The following is a 17,396-nucleotide window of genomic DNA, read 5'->3' on the forward strand; positions in this document are numbered from 1 at the left end:
AGAATAGAAGTAGGTGGATCCTCTTCCCTTGCTTAATTTTTTAAAAAGTATCTCAAGCCAAAATCAACGTATCACACTTAATGTTGAAAAACTGAAATCATTCCCATCAAAGTCAGAAACAAAATAAGGATGGACCACCAACCACTACCCTTATTTAACAGTTTTCTGGAAGTACTAGCTAAGGCCTAAAGAAAGCAAGGAAAGTTAGTTGTGGTAAAAACCAAAACCGTTGTCCTCGAGTTGATTCCGACTCATAGTGACCCTATAGGGCAGAATGGAATTGCCCCATAGGGTTTCCAAGGAGCAGCTGGTAGATTCGAACTGCCAATCTTTGGATTAGCAGCCAAGATCTTAACCTCTGTGCCACCGGGATCCCTAATTGTGGTAAGGAGGATAAAAAATACAATTATTTACAGATGATGTGAGTGACACTTCAAATTCAAGAGAACAAACTAAAACACCATTAGAAATAATAAGAGAAGGCAGTAAAGTGGATGGTTATAAATTTAAAATACAAAAATTAATGCATTCCCATATATGAAGATAACCACTTAGAAAGCATGGAAAAGTATTCCCTTTATATTAGCTATAAAAAAAGGATAAAACGCCTACAAGTAAACTCAACAAGGAATCAAAGGAAACTAACTATGCTAAAGGATCTAGGGAAGGCAAGCACATTGGAAGCATCCTTGTTCTTGGAGAGGTGGTAGATGTTCAACATTGAAAAGATGTTCATTTTCCCTAAATTCGTCTATAAAGTTGATGAGATACCAGAAACCGTATCTATAGTCTGTATTTTAAAACCTAAAATAAGCAGGGTTCATCTAGAGAGAAAATGGAAAATAGCTTTGATAATTTTGAAAAATGAGGGCAATAAGTGAAGACTAGCCCATTGGGTTTTTTTAGCCCAAACAGAAATTTAAAGTAAATTATAAAGCTACAATAATAAAAGCTGTTTGGCAGGAAATATGGAGTACAGACACATTCCTCTAAGAATGCTAAAAACTCTGGACAATGTATATATACATGTAAGTTTATGCATATTCATATAAATATATGCATGTATGTATATGTATATACAGGTAGTTCCCAACTTACAACATATTCGAGTTATGATGAACCATATTTCCGACCACCAGTTTTTTTTTTGTACCTCTTATCGTTAGTAATAGTACTACATACAATGTTGTGGCATGTAATTTGCTGATGTTATCATTCTCAGATGTTCACTTGCAGATGTTCAATTTTACGATCTACTGTTCAAAACACTGCCGTAGAGATTCAGTTTTCTAAACTAAATCAGGGGCTTCAGTTGCTTGAAAACATGGACTCAAATGCTGATCACTTTGCTAAAGTCAACAGGCAGAATCTGGAAGCTGTAAGATGTTACCACATAAAATATATGAAAAAAAAGGCTCATACAGACCATTTTCACTCATTTTCTGAATAGAGATGCCATCCCATTGCCAGGGACAGTCCAGAACTTTCCACAAGTGGAGTTATTACTGCAACTGACAAGATGCCAATATTGTCCAACTCTTCTTCATTGTTGGAGTTTATAATTTGTGTATTATTTATGTATGTATTAAAATATATCTGTAAGTTTATATGTAATGTTTCCGACACCCAAAGACAAAAAAAGATTGGATTTATGAAGATACTGATAGTAAAAGGCAATAATAATGAAGACTAATAAAAAAAAGAGAGAGATTTGACTTACATCAGAACTCTACTGTAAGTTGGGGACTACCTGTACATACATATACAGATAGACAGAGAGAGAGAGATAGGGACAGATTCTGAAAGGTGGAGAGAAAAAGCAGATAAGCTAGGGACCCCTGGACTCAAGGAAAGACAGAGTGATCAGTTCCCTTGGCTTTCTTTTTGTCTCTTATATCCTGAACTGGGTACTAGAGAAGCTGGCTCAACTCAGAAATGCTAATGGATTAAAAAAAAATTTTTTAAAAAAAAATGCTCAGAATATCCCCAAGAAAAAGCACAGCCTAGTAAGGCAGAAAACTTTTACACAATAACTGCTCTACTCTAGGCATATAACAGAAAACACTGAGGCCCTAATCCTATCTCAGTCACCAAAGGCAGAGTGGGGTGCCTAGACCTTCCTTGAGGAACCTTGTCCACTTGCACGGGTGATGTCAGAGAAGACCAGTTGGGAAGCCTAGGACTTTCATCCTCCTGTCAGGTGGTAACGAGGCCACCACTCACCCCCAACCTCCCCAAGTGTCAGTGAAGTCCACAAGGGGGGCAGTGTGGCATCAGAAGAGGCTGAGTGTGGAGACAGAACTCTTCCCCACCAAGCAGTAACAAGAGGTCCCTCCCCACATTGGGTGTCAATGGAGGCTGAGGGTGGAAGCTGGACTGACACCTTCTACCTGGAAGTAATGAGGTGACGCCTACCCCCCTCCCCACCCCACTTCATCCATCGGCATGATGTCTGAGGAGGCCAGCTAAAACATAAGATTTAAATATGGTCAGGAGACTCATAACATAATACCCCAAAATACCCAGGATTCAAATGAAAAAATACTCATACCAAGAACCAGGAAAACCTCAACTTCAGTAAGAGAAGTCAATCAACAGATGCCAACACCAATCTGACACATGTTAAAATCATCTGACAAAGATTTTAAAACTGCCATCATAAAAATGTTTCAATGAGCAACTATAAAAACACTTGAAACAAAGGAAATTAAAAAAGTCTAAGAAAAGAAATAGAAGATATAATGAAGAACCAAATAGAAGTTTTAGAATTGAAAAATATAATAAGTGAAACAAAAAAAACTCAATGGATGGACTCAATAGGAGAATGGAGAGGACAAAAGAGAATCAGTGAATTTGAAGATAGACCAACAGAAATTACTCAACCTGACCAACAGAGAGAAAATGGGTTGAACAAACCCCAAACAGGATAAACCCTAAGAAACCCACACCAAAAAAAACACTGTAGTCAAACTTCTGAAAACTAAAGACAAAGAAAAATAGCTTGAAAGCAGCAAGAGAGAAATGACACCTTACTGACAAGATTTCTCAATAGAAACCATAGAGGCCAGAAGGAAGTGGCACACATTTTCCAAGGACTGGAATAAACTCTAGAATTCTATATCCAGCAAAAAATACCTTTCAGGAAAAAGGGGGAAATTGAAGCATTCTAAGATGAAGTAAAACTAAGAGAATTTATCTCCAGCAGACCTACCCTAAAAGAATGTCTAAAGGAAGTTCTCCAAACTGAAAAAAAAAAAAACAAAAACAAAAACTGAAAGGGAACGATAAAAGAAGGAACTTTGGAACATCCGGAAGGAAGAAAGAATACAGTAAACAAAAATATGGATAATTACAATAGACTTTCCTTCTTTTGAGTTTTCCAAATTATGTTTGATGGTTGAAGCAAAAGTTATAACACTATCTGATGTGGTTCTCAATTATGTAGAGGAAACAGTTAAGACAATTATAAATAGGGAGGTAAAGGAAGGCAAGTGTTCTGCTCATCACTTGAACTGGTACTCTGAAAAAGACTTTGGAAAATACTGTTGTTCTTAAAAAACTAAACAAAGACTTACCATATAGCTTAGTAATCATACTCCTGGTCATTTATCTCAGAGAGATGAAACTTTATATTCACACAAAAGCCAGTATAAGAATGTTAATCAAAGTTTTACTTGTAATAGCCCAAAATTAGAAAGAACAAAAATGCCCTAAAATAGGTGAATGCTTAAACAAACTATGGTACATCCACACCATAGAACACAACTCAGCAATAAAAATGAATGAGCTATTGATACATGCATACTCAAGGGCATTATACTGACTGAAAAAGCCAATCTCGAAAGGTCACACACTGTGTGACTCCATTCATGTAGCATTCTTAAGATGACAAATTTATGGATATGTCGAACAGATAAGTGGTTGTCAAATGTTAGGGAGGATGGGGAGGGGCGGGAGAGGGTAGTGTGATGATGGAACAGTTCTGTATCTTGATTGTAGTGGTGGTTACACAAATCTACATATATGAATGTTAAAATGACACATTGCACCAATGTCAATTTCCTGGTTTTGTTATTGTACCATAAGATGTAACCATTGGGGGAAAATGGGTGAAGAGTACTGAGATTTCTCACTACTATCTTTGCAACTTTTCGAGAATCCAGAATTATTTCAAAATAAAAAGTTAAAAAAAAAAAAAAACAGTTTGGTAATGGAGAAGAAACTGACAGAACAATGACAAAGTATACAGAATTCAGAAGTGGACTCCAATACAGTTGGTTTAGAATGGCATTTAAATCAGTGGTAAAAAGACAGACTATTCAGTAACAGTTATTTGGACAACTGGTTTATCATAACACTGGACGGTTACTTCACTCATGATATCAAAATAAATTCCAAACTTATTAATGATGTAAATATAAAAGAAATTACTAGAATAAAACCTTAATGAATTTATTTACAAGGTTAGATTGGATAGACCTTTAAGCAGAATACAAAAGACTGATACATTTGACTACATTAAAAAAAAAAAAAACACCCAACAACCTTATACATAGTAAAAGCTATCATAAACAGGGTTGCATGACCAACTCAAATTGGGAAAAATATTTTTGCCATGTACGATTAAAGGTTAATTTTATATTAACTGACTTACAAGAAGCAGTATGAAAAATATAATAAAAAATAGGACAAAGTATGTAAGTAGGCAATTCACACACACACACACACCCCATGAAAATAAATGTGAAAAAAATTCGGCCTCACATATAAAGTCATGAAAATCCAAGCAAAATACTATTTTTGCCTATAACATTGGTAGAAAATTTAAAGTTTAATAATATTCTATGCTGGTGAACATGTGTAGAAATAGGCACTTGCACATAACGCTGCTGGGAGAGTAAGTTGGCACAATTACTTTAAGAACTACTTGGCAAGGGCAATCAAGAATATAAAGGGATACACACTTTGACCAGGCAAGGTCATTGGTGGAGTTTTTTCTTTCAATATACTCCTACGTGTATACATAATTATAGCACTGTTTACAGTGGTGGAAAACGGAAATGACTTAAAACCAAAAAAACCTGCTGCCGTTGATTCTAACTCATAGCGACCCTACAGGACAGGGTAGAACTGTCCCATAGGATTTCCAAAGAGCAGCTGGTGAATTCCAACTGCTGACCTTTTGGTTAGCAGTCATTGCTCTTAACCATGGCACTGCATAGCCACCAACTAGGAACTGATTAGATAAATCATGATACATCCATAGAATGGAATACAAGGTAGCCATTAAAAAGAATGGGAGATTGGGGGAGAGTAACTGGAGTGTGTAGCAAGGTGTATATGAGTTTTTGTGTGAGAGAATGACTTGATTTGTAAACTTTCACTTAAAGCACAATAAAAATTATTAAAAAAAAAAAGAATGAGAGATCTGTATGTGAAAATAACATCTCTAAAATATATTACTCTGAAAAAAATATATAACATATGAATGGTATGATCTCATTTATGTCAATCTGTGTAGGCATGGATAAGCATTTTTTTTTTTCTGGAAAGATACATAATAATCTGTTAACTGGGAAAAAGGACTTAGAGGTGGAACAAGGGAAATGAAACATAGTTTTCATTTTTCCATACTGTCTAATTTTCTCTTTACCATTAAATATGAATGAATCTACACTTCTCTAATTTTTGAAGTCAAGAACAAAATAATTTCTAACGCTCACCCCACATACAATGACTCTGGAATTCCACATACCTTCACTTTCTTTGCCCTCCCTTCATTTCTCAGTCTTTTTTAATCTGGGATTATAAAAGTCATATTAGCAAAGTTCTTTTTTATTCTTGGTAGAAGTGCAATATACGTATAAGTGTACCTGTCATAAGCACATAGCTCAAAATTATAGTTTTTAACATTCTACTCTGTTAAGGATTGAATCGTGTTCCCTAAAAGTATGCGCTGGTGCCTGTGGTGGAGCCCCAGCGACACGGTGGTTAAGAGCTCAGCTGCTAACCAAAAAGGTCAGTAGTTGGAACTCACCGGTTGCTCCTTGGAAACCCTGTGGGGCAGTTCTACTCTGTCTTGTAGGGCTGCTATGAATTGGTTTTTTTTTTTTTTGGTTTATGCCTGTGGTTAGCAGCTCTGGTAGCTCAGTGGCTAGGCGCTCAGCTGCTCACTGAAAGGTTGGCGGTTCCAACCCACCTGTTGCTTTGTGGGAGAATGATGTGGCAGTTTGCTTCCATAAAGATTTACAGCCTTGGAAACCTTATGGGGCAGTTCTACTCTGTCCTACATGGTTGCTGTGAGTTGGAATCTACTCCACAGTGGTGGGTTTTAGTTGGTTTATGCCTTTGGTTATAATCCCATTTGGTTTTGGTTTGTCTTTTTTATGTTAATGAGACACGCAGGGGTTTACTTGTACTTGCTTACTAATCTGTAGTGCACAATTTCACTACATTTCACCTAAAAAACAGGTGAAATTGTGCACTATAGATTAGTAAGTAAGCACAAATAAATTCATGTGTACCTTGCTTATTGGGTAATCTGTTGCTGGCAGACAGGATTAGTACACGGTGTGTCTTAAACCAATCTCTTCTGTGCTATAAGAAGAGATTAAACAAGCAAGTGAGAGAAGATGAGGGGAAGGTAAATGCCACACCACATGAAGATCACCACAGGGCCAAAGAAGAGAAGCTGAAGAGAAAAGGACCTTCCCCTAAAACCCACAGAGAAAGAAAGCCTTCCACTAGAGCTGGTGCCCTGAATTCAAACTCAGCCTTCTAAACTGTGAGAAAATAAATTTTTGTTTGTTAAAGCCACCCACTTGTGGGATTTCTGTTATAGCAGCACTAGATAACTAAGATATACATCCTTTTCTTTCTAGTTTTTGGATTTATATTCAGTTTTGTTATATTTTTTAAAACTATTTTCAATGTCTCAATATCTTTCATTGGTTTTGGTGTTCACATAGTTTTTCCTCTCTGGATTCTGATTTTGCTTCATTTTTTCTTCCACTGGTATTTATGCTAGAGTAGCTTTTTCAGAAATAGTAAGCGATATAGTGTTTAAAACATTACATATCTGAAAATGTTATTTTTTTCATTCTTCATTCAAGAATGGGAATACAGCCATATATGGAATTCTTGAACAGAAGCTTTTCTACCCAAATTTCATATGCACAGTCTGTCTCCTGATACTTATAACTATGGAGAAATTTGAGGCTATTCTGCTTTTTGATACTTTGTGGAGACACTGGCTGTGTCACCCTATTATTGTAGCTTTTTGTTCCCTTGAATGCTTGTAGGATACTTTGCCACATGAAACCTAGATAGCATCTTTGTCATTAAATTCACTTTGAATACAACGAATCCCCCTGATGCACAGATTCAGGGCTTTCTTAAATACAGAAAACTTTTCTTACATATTTAAGTATTGCTTCTGTTCCTACTGCTGAGTTTTTTCCCCTTTATTCATTATTAGACAATGACTGAGGCTCTACTTAAGTGCTGGGCACTGTGCCAGGCACTGAGAACACAGCAGTTAAAGAAACAGATGTGGTCTTCTATCTCCTGAGCTTCAGTCAGGTGGGAAATCAGACAGCTGATTGAGTAATTATATGGAAGTGTGATAACAGTTACAAGAGGGAAGCTGCAGATGCAGTGAGATCACACGGCTGAGGGGTTTATCTTGGCCTGGGGTAATGGAGAAGGTCTCTTGGAGGGGGTGAATGAGACCTGAGGATTACATTAAGCCCACACAGGGAGAGAGGAGGGGATGAGGTTAGAAACGGTTCCAGGTAGAGATAAGAGTACGTACCAAGGAGCTGGGAAGGCCTGGAGCTCATAGGGAGTGCAGTAGTGTATAAGCTCCGTGTTATTGTAGGGAGTGCGGTATTGTATATGCTCCCTGTTATTGTTGTTTTTTTTCTATGCGGGGGCACGGGTGGGTGGGCGTTAGCTGCTTCTTTAGTCTATCCAGGCTCTGTTTCCACCAGTAGACAAGGGGGTTCCAGGGATCTCTATTTTTCGTACTTTAGATGAAGGTTTAAAGAGCAAATTATTTTCTCATTAAACAATTAATACACATACTGTTTTGTGATATTGGTTGCCAAACCCATGACATGTCAATGCTCTCCTCTTCTTGACCTTGCGTTCCCGATTACCAGCTTTCCTGTCCCCTCCTGCCTTCTCGTCCTTTCCCCTGGGCTGGTGTGCCCATTAAGTCTCATTTTGTTTTATGGGCCTGTCTAATCTTTGGCTAAAGGGTGAACCTCAGGAGTGACTTCAGTACTGAGTTTAAAAGGGTGTCCAGGGGCCATACTCTTGGGGTTTCTCCGGGCCCTGGGATCTCTTTAGATCCTACTACAATCCACTCATATTTCTAACAGCTTCTCATGTCTACCCCAGGAGTGGGGACACCAGGAAGGCATTCAGCACATGCTCAGCCTGAGTCCCGTAGGGGATGACCCCAGCTGCACAGAGGCATCTGCCTGAAAGGGGGCCTTTGTCCTTCTGCTATCACACTGGTGACACCCTGCTCTCTTCTGTTAATCTCATGGTTGGCAGACAACCCTGCCCTGGGCTGGGCCAGCATCAGGTGTCTTCAGTTATTCAGATAGCAAGAGCAATGCTATTAAATGAACATCTACTATGTGCTGGAAGATAATTTATCAACTGGAGTGTAAGCTCTGAGAGCAGGAACTGTGTCTAACACAACCTCTACCACTGCAAGCATGGGACCTGGGAGGGCATCCTGACCCTGGCATAAGAATATATTATTCAAAAAAAGAACTCTAAAGCAATTCTTTCTTTCACTACCACCCCCCCCATTCCCCTCCCCTCAAAAAAAGGCAAATAAATGAGTGGAAAAAGGGAACTGGGAAAGCTGAACTCCCTGGGTCCACTTCCCAGAGTCCCCAACCAACTAAGCCAGCCACAACTCACATGCCTCTTGTTGAAAGCACTCCAAGATTACCGTTACCCGCCCCCAAACTGCTGTCAACCTGCCTCTGTTTCGGAGAAAAGGTGATCGCAGATTGTTGAACACTCTGGGACTTGGTTTCTGGGTGAGCAAGCTGGGCTACTTGGATTCAGCATCTGACCTGCCCAGGAAGAAGTCAAAATCCAGTCAATTTGCTTGGTGCAATTACATACTCTTTTCCTGACTGGCGGGGGTTCCTCCTCAAGCCCATCACATGGTACGTGGGATGAGCCTGCCTAGCGAGGTGAATGAGATGGGTTTGTGCCAGCAGTGGGAAGGTTGCGGACTTCAATGCCGGGCTCCAAATAAGTGACGATCTGTAAAAATAACCCTGCTCTTTCCACACCCCCGACTGGCAGGCTGTAGGCTCTCGGAGCCTCATGCTCCTCCTCAGGGCCAACCCCTCGTTGTCAGGACGGACTTGCTCTGTTTAGATTTCATCTCAGTGAACATTCGTTCTCTGTTGAACTCTCCAAAGCCAGGAAGGTGAGACAATCGTTCCTTACAGATACACACACTTCAAATGTTCTACGAGACATGCGTTTTCATAAAGCTGGAGAGGAGGGTCGCAGGGATAAAACCCTCCTCTGACTCAGCTTCCAGTCTCCACAAAGGGTAAGGGGGCCGTGTGAGCAATCATAGAGGTGGACAGTTAACAAACACCATCCGGTGCCACATACATGCCAGAACTCCTGCTGGGCACAAGGATGCCGAGGAGGGGCTGCGGATCTTGTCCACAAAGAGCTCCCAGCCTAGTGGAGACAGAGAAGTGAACGACTAGACTGTGAACTACCCGAGGGCACGACCGCAAAAGGCCAGGGACAGGCTGCAGGGTCAGCGTCACAGACCTAGCGCTCAGAGGCAGAGAGAGGAGGAAGTGGGTGGAGTCAAAATCGGCTTCCGGAGGTGAGGTCAGGACTGGGCGGGGCCAGGAGGCTCCCGGGGAAGTGAGAACAGGACTGGGCGGGGCCAGAGAAGGCTTTCTGGGAGGTGTTGTGAGGGCTGGGCGGGGCCAGAGAGGGCTTCGGGAAGAGGAAGGCGAGGAAGTCAGGCGGGGCTTAGAAGGATGGGTGGTGGCACGGTGGTCCTTCTCCTCCCTCAGCCCCATCTTTCCATCCTTTTATCCATCCATCCGCTCACTCACTCCCTGAATATGTATCAGGCATCTACTCTCTGCCAGGCACATGATACAGACAAGAGAATGGACATCCTTGTCCTTGAGAGCCTTACAGTCTAGGAGACAGACTCCCACGGCTGTCCTGCTTCACTCAGGCCACCCCCTCCTCTCCAGGGCACTGAGCAGCTGGAGTACAGGGGGCTGGGCCACGCTCACCCTTCCGACTGCCTAGATCTGCATCTGCTTCCTCTTTTGTGTCTGCATCAGTTCTGCCTTTGGAAACACCCTTTGGGCAGCAGTGCTGGTGGTGTGGCTGGAGGGGGTGAAGCCCAGGGAGGAGTTGTTTGCCTGGGCCAGGATCTTGGAGTGGGGTTAGAGAGAAGTGGGTGGATTCAGCCTGTATTTAGGAGTTAGAATTAACCATAATTATGCCTTTTTTTTTTTTTTTTTTTTAAAGCACCTATGTGTGCTGAGGAAACCCTGGTGGTGTAGTGGTTAAGTGCTATGATTGCTAACCAAAGGGTGGGCAGTTCGAATCCACCAGGTGCTCCTTGGAAACTCTGTGGGGCAGTTCTACTCTGTCCTATAGGGTCGCTATGAGTCAGAATCAACTTGACAGCACTGGGTTTGGTTATATGTGCTGATGCTTTATGCGCATGTCTCATTCAATCCTCACAACCTGTGGTAGTGTCCTTCCCATCTTAACAGATGAGGAAACTGAGGCTCAGAAGAATTAAATGATTCACATAGCTAAGTAGATGATTAATGGAATCTGGAGGGGGAGTTGCTGAGGAGGACGCAGGTTTCTGACTGCTGAGATGGGGGCACAGGGAGGGAGAGGTTGAGGGTGAAACACCCGTGAGCAGTCTGAGACCAGAGAGGATGAGGTCAAAGCCCCCTGGCAAAGCCCATCACAACTTGACCTACACCCGGTATCTGGCCTCATCTTGTCTCCCACCCCTTCCCAAGGTGTGAGTCTTCCCCATCAGAGTGGGAGTTTCCGGTGAGTTAGGAACCTCATGTGGTTCAGCAGGAGCATAGGGTCTGCTGCGAAATAGTGCTTGTTGAGTGAATAATAACCCAACAAAACATCCCTGACACCATCAGCAGTGTTTGGTCTTGACATGAGGCTTGTGATTTTACTAGAATGCCGGGGAGGACAGACCACCTCTCCCTGATAGACGGTTCTTCTGTTCACACACACGTGTGCACACACACGAACACAAACATCCAAACACACCTATACACGTGCGCTTAGACAACACAAGAATGCAGAGACAGATGCACATACACACATGCACAAAACACACACAAACGTGCGCACTCACACACGCACATCTAACTTCAGAGGCTGGGTCCTGCTGATCGCTGCCTTCAGACTAAGGCCAGGGAACTCTTTGTCTTCTTTGCTACATGTACCTTTCAGTAATTGCCAATATTTGGACACGTGAAGAATCTGACCTCTCTCCAGTAGCAGAACTGTCCTTCCAATCACTGGCCAAGGAGGGAATCTGGTGGGCAGCATTCTGGATTCTCCGTCTGGGAGAAAACCACAGCACTGCCTCCTCATTCCATCCCCGCATTCCTCCAGTGAGATATCATTATACAGCATAAAACCACAGGGTTTGTATCAGGGGGAAACCCAACACTTGAAGATAAAGGGACATTTGAAAGAATGCTCAGGAACACCATCTGATTAGACGGTGAACGTTAGTTTTTATAGGTAGTCATGCCTCTGCCCCCTTGCTGCCCCCCTTCCTACAGGCCAAGGAGACTGGGTTCATTAGCAGAACAGATGTGGCCTGTCTCTACCATTAGGATAAGGATCACAAAGTACCCACAGAAATGAGGACATTCTGAACCTAGGCTGTAGCAACAACATCTGACTTGGGCCCAAAGAAAATTACATTTTTTTTCTTCAAGTTCAATTAACAAACATTTATTCAGGGTCTATTATTTATTCAGCTTCATGTTTCAGTCCTGGACTTTTCCTTCCCTAATTCCAAATTGGCCCTGAGGAACAGCCTTAAGCTGCAGGTGGGTGGGGCTGTAGGAGGTCAGTCATGTGTGGAGGACTCCGTGTCCAGAGGGGCTGGGTACCCATGTGCTCAGCTGGGTTCAGATCCTAGCTCGGCCACTCAGTAGCTATGTGATCTTGGACAAGTTACTTAACTCCTCTGTATCGTGGTTTCAAAATTTGTAAAATGTAAGACTGATGATTAGATGAGATGGACATAAAGTATGAGACTTACATGCATTAAGTAAGGGTTGGCTCCACCACCCATCTGTCAGTTTGTCATACTGTGGGGGCTTGCGTATTGCTGTGATGTTGGAAGCTACGCCATTAGTATTTCACATACCAGCAGGGTCACTCATGGTGGACAGGTTTCAGTGGAGCTTCCAGACTAAGACAGACTATGAAGAAAGGCCTGACAAACTACTTCTGAAAATCAGCCAATAAAAATCCTGTGGATCACAACAGAACATTGTTTGACTCTCTTGCTTTGGACATGTCATCAGGAGAGATCAATTGCTAGAGGAGGACATCATGTTTGGTGAAGCAGAGAGCCAACAAAGGAGAGGGAGACCGCTTATGAGACGGATTGATACAACAGCCACAATGATGGACTCAAACATGCTGATGACTGTGAAGATGGTGTAGGACAGGGCAGCGTTTTCGTTCTCTTGTACATGGTATTGACCTGAGTCAGAGTCTACTTGATGGCAGCTAACAATAACAACAAGGGTTGGCTATTATTGTTATTACTAACGTCATGTTGATTTTTATCAAGTTAGCTCAGCCCTCTTGCCTGGGCTCCAGCCTCAGTTTTCTTGCCCTTCAAGTTCCTCCCTGGACTGGAGACCTGCTGTAAATTTCAGCCCTCCTGGCCTGACCCTGACCTCACTGTCCCCTTAAAAAGAAACGGGAACCTCCTGTGTGTATACATCTTGGCCATGGGGCTCACTGTTGCCTGTACGTCTGACCCCAGCCCCGGAGTGCTGCTTGCTTGCCTTTGGCTGCCCTTCCTGATGCCCTCAGGCAAAGCCACCTACTTCCTCCGCCACATTCAAACCCACTGGAGCTTGGATACCAAGCAGCTGGACTCCTAGTCTTCTCCCCACAGGGATCCAGGCTGCTGATTCTAAGTGCATGCACTCCCAAGCCCTCTGGAGGAAGTGGGATGGAGATGAGATGGTCAGAGAGAGATCTGAAAAGAAGGCTCCAGTACACCTATCATCCCTTGCTTTCTGGGATCTGGCCTCACCCTGACTCTCTGTCAGGGAGAGTAAACAGTAGGCCGGCGGTGCTAGCAGGACTGACGGCAGAGGCCCAGGTAGCAGGCAAGGACTGGGATTGTATAACTACAGGTTTCATGCCTGCTTCCCCCTCTCTAAAATGTAAAGCCTTTTTTTCCCCCTCTCTAAAATGTAAAGCCTAGGAGAGCAGGGACCCTGCCTGCCTTACCCTTTAGTGCCTGGAAAGAGGGCAGTGCTGACTCAGCGTAGAATTCTCAGAATAAAGTAAATGCCGTTGCCCCTTGTCCCCTTCCACGCGGGCCTTGCACTAGTTCTTAAGGGGAGTGGCATCACCCCTCCTTCCCGTGCCCCCACCCCGTGTCCACTGTGGCCATGGCCACACCATGGGTTGCAGCCCCACGACAAATGGAGAACAGCAGAGCCAAGCCCGCTTCCAACCCTTCAATCCAGTGCAGAGCTGAAGTCATTTACAATGACACTATTTACCAAAAACTTATTCTGTGCCTGGACTGGGCTAAGCACTGTTAACATGAATGATCTCTATTAAGCCACATGACAGCCCTACAAGGTAGGTATTACTGTTATCACATTTTGCAAACGGAGAATGAAGCATGGGGAGAATAAACAGCATGGCCTAGGTCATAGGCTACCAGCAGCAGAGCTGGACTACAGCCCAGGCAGCAGGGGCCCTGGACCCTGAACTCCCAGCCACAGGGCTCCGCCGCCTCCAGCAGCGCTGGTCCAGCCCCCAGCATTGGGAGTTTTCAGCCTTTTCTCCCTGCCCTGTTTTTAGTCTCCCAGGAGGCTGAGTTTATACCCCAGTCCCATCTCTACCAGCTGAATGACCTTGGGGTAACGTCATGTTCCTCGGTTTCCTTCTCTATGAAGGGGGGACAATAAAAGGAGTCTGGTGGGGCTGTTGTGCACACTGGAGTCCTGGGTGGTGCAAACAGTTAATGTGCTCACTGCTAACCAAGAGGTTGTAGTTTCAAGTCTACCCAGAGGAGCCTTGGAAGAAGGGCCTGATGATCTACTTCTGAAAAATTAGCCACTGAGAACGCTATGGACCACACATCTACTGTGACACACGTGGGATCACCACGAGTAGGAGTCAACTTGACAGCAGCTGGTTTTTTTTTTTGGATGTGTACATTAAATGAGAGAACTAATTAAAAGTGCTCAGTCGCAGACCCTGGTACATAATAGGTGTCCAACAGAGGCTTCCTTCCTTCCTCCTTGCTCTGAGATGTTACTGCCCTTTGGGCTATGGCCAATGCACAGCAGCAGGGGGAACATGGGCTCCAATCTTTAAAGGGCCAAGACTCTCCCAAACAAAGGGAAACACTGAGCTCTGAAGTCATATGCTTCTGGGACAGTCATCGTGCCCATCCTGGGTAGGAGGGCTGACCTCATGGGGCTTTGGTTGTTTTCATTTTATTTCTAGAACCTGAAACAGAGCTCCATTCCCAAGGAAAAGCCCCATGGAAGCAGAAATAAAAACAGAACGCCCCCCTTTCCTCCAAGGGGGCCATAGAATCCCAACCCCAGGCAGCCACAGAAGCCCCAACCCTGGAGAGGATACGCTAGTTGTTCTTTTGATGGGAAGCTCAAAACACTTATCTGCTCTCTTGTCTCCACTTTCTCGTAATAAACAGATCAGGCTGAGAAAAAGAAAAGGTCTGTAAGTGTGCTACAAGTTTACACACATCTAACCCAAACCATCTTGAAGTGCATTTATCAGTAAAAACAGTCATGATCTTATTTTGGAGATATAGGTTGATATAATGAGCGTACCCCATAAGAAAAATGTTTTTTTTTTTCCTATTTTATAAGAGAAGAACGGACATTTTGGGGAGTCAACTGGAATACTGCTGTAAGGAGACTGGACTCGGAGCTTGAAGAACCTGGATTCCAAACCAGCTTTGGTCCTTACTAGCTGTATGATCTGGCTCAAATCACTCAGCCTCTCTGAGCTTAGTTTTCTTCATCTGTAAAATGGGGATAATTATATCTATTTTGGGAGAACTGAATTTGATGACAGATTAAAGTCTCAGCAAAGGACAAACATCCCCCTCCCCCCCAAAAGTTGACATCTCCCCTCATGTCAAATATTTTTCAGCAGAAGCAGAGACTCACCCCACTAATGGAACAGGCAGGAGTGAGTCTGAAGTGGAAGATACAAGGGAGAACATGGATGAGGTACAGGGCCAGCCAGGTGCTCGTCCAGCTCTGACAGCCTCTTGTTGGATGACCTGGGACATGCCCCTTATCTTCTCTTGGCTTCAGACTCTCCTTCTGTAAATAGGGAGTTAGGCTTGTTCTCAGGGCCTTCCAAGCTCCCCAGTTCTAAGAGTTACTAAAGCTGGTGCCCCACCAACTGTTTCAGTCTGTCAAGCTATATTTCCAAAAATAAGATCATAATTGTTTTTAGTGATAAATACCAGCAAGGTCACCCATGGTGGAGAGGTTCCATTGGAGCTTTCAGACTAAGACTAGGAAGAAAGGCCTGGCAATCTACTTCCAAAACTGAGCCAGTGAAAACCCTACGGATCACAACAGAATAATGTCTGATACAGTGCTGGAGGATGAGTCTCCTATGTTGGAAGGCACCAAACAATAGTCTCAACAATGGACTCAAAAATACCAACAATCATGAAGATGGTGTAGGACCAAGCAATGTTTTGTTCTGTAGTATGTACATGGGGTTGCCATGAGTCAGAGCTGATTCGACAGCAACTAACAACCACAATCCTGGTCCCACATCTCCAAGCATGATTTTGAAGAACACAAGTAACATGTGAGTCCCTTGTGCTCCATGGGGATGGGGGTGGAGAATAGCCCCCAGCTCTGTGCCAGGACAAGGCTGTCTGAAGGGAGCTCCGAGCACTCACCTAGCACCTTCTAGGTACAAGTGGTTCCCCCAACTTCTTGCTGGAATCCTGACAAATGTCCCATGGGCACCTGCATTTGCCCCAAAGCCACTCCAACTGGCTCTTCTGTTTAAAATTAGACAAAAAGTCAGGCTTGGCAGTAACAGAGTTCTTGAGCAACTGAGAACACAAACCAAGTCAGGGAAGGCCCTTGGCTCTGGGGACTGATAGGCGGAAGGGCAGGCAGGCAGGCAAGCAGGCGGCAGTGTGAGGGCTGGGAAAGACACACACTGTCTCCAAGCATGGCCCAACCGGAAGGCACGTCATTCACCGCTATCAGCACCTCCTTGAGTCACAGCTACCACCTGGCTGGGAGCAGGGCAGGGGGGTGGAGAGGACTGTCAGCCACCCAGCATCCTCCTCCCACATGCTCAACCATCCATCATCTTCCCCATGTTTACCAAGGATGCTGGGAACACGGGCCTTCTGCACTTCATGTAGTGCCGGGGACTGTCACCTGATGACCCCAAATTGTCCCTTGTCCTTTAGCATTAGGTTGTTAGCTGCCATTGAGTCATCCTGAACTCATGGTGACCCCACGCACAATGGAACAAAATGCTGCCCAATCCTGTGCCATCCCTGTGATCAGTCGCAGATCCAACTGTTGTGGTCCATAGTGTTTTTTTTTTAAATAATTTATTTCATCTTCTTGTTATTGTTATTGAGAATATACACAGCAGAATGTACACCAATTCTACAGTTTCTACATGTGCAATTCAGTGACGCTGATCACGTTCCTTAAGTTGTGCAACCATTCTTACCCTCTTTGAGTTGCTCCTCCCTCACTGACATAAAGTCACTGCCCCCTAAGTTTCCAGTCTAATTTTTCGAGTTGCTGTTGTCAATTCGATCCCATACACATAGATCTTAAAAAGAGCACAATGATACTCAAGGTAGATATTCTTTACTAGTTAAGCTATACTACCGTTTGGCTTTAAGAAGACGTCAGGGGATATTTTTGGTTTAAGGTTTAAAGATTATCTTAGGATGGTCCATAGCGTTTTCTTTTCGTTGGCTGATTTTTGGAAGCAGATCACCAGGCCTTTGTTCCTATTCTGTCTTAGTCCGGAAGCTTTGCTAAAACCTGTCCAACAAGATAATAACACACAAGCCT

The 17,396-nt window shown here is 43.5% G+C and overlaps 1 protein-coding gene across 1 annotated transcript in view; it reads right to left on the reverse strand.

The window, feature by feature from the left end:
• Positions 1–17,396, reverse strand: part of COL23A1 (collagen type XXIII alpha 1 chain) — a 429,766-nt gene that overhangs the window by 208,047 nt on the left and 204,323 nt on the right. The window lies entirely within an intron of this gene.

This window comes from Elephas maximus, chromosome 2 (assembly GCF_024166365.1).
Source record: "Elephas maximus indicus isolate mEleMax1 chromosome 2, mEleMax1 primary haplotype, whole genome shotgun sequence".
Classification (NCBI taxonomy): domain Eukaryota; kingdom Metazoa; phylum Chordata; class Mammalia; order Proboscidea; family Elephantidae; genus Elephas; species Elephas maximus.